The sequence below is a fragment of the Haliaeetus leucocephalus genome, unplaced genomic scaffold (genome assembly GCF_000737465.1).
Source record: "Haliaeetus leucocephalus isolate CR32 unplaced genomic scaffold, Haliaeetus_leucocephalus-4.0 Scaffold678, whole genome shotgun sequence".
Taxonomy (NCBI): domain Eukaryota; kingdom Metazoa; phylum Chordata; class Aves; order Accipitriformes; family Accipitridae; genus Haliaeetus; species Haliaeetus leucocephalus.
The window spans coordinates 6003758-6003970 of record NW_010973114.1 but is presented as its reverse complement, the minus strand read 5'-3'; the positions used below and the strand labels follow the sequence as shown (position 1 = coordinate 6003970).

Here is a 213-nt window from a genome sequence, read left to right as displayed (position 1 = left end):
TCCCAGCCCCGCCGGGCCGCGGAGGGAGCGGGGCCGAGGCCGCCGCCCGCCGCTTCCCGCCCGGCGGCCCCTCGGGGTGTCACGTCGCCATTGCTCCCGCTTCCCCGCCTCAGGCCAGAGGGGCCGGGGAGAGCGTTGAAGCCGGGAGGGAAAAACCCGTCGCCGCCTCACACGGACGGCTCACTCGCCGGAGGAGAGGGGGGCCGGCGGGGC

General features: G+C 78.9%; 1 protein-coding gene across 6 annotated transcripts in view; it reads right to left on the bottom strand.

Annotated features, from left to right (window-relative positions):
* The window catches only part of ARID4A (AT rich interactive domain 4A (RBP1-like)), a 54808-nt gene that overhangs the window by 54240 nt on the left and 355 nt on the right, over positions 1-213 (bottom strand). The window lies entirely within an intron of this gene.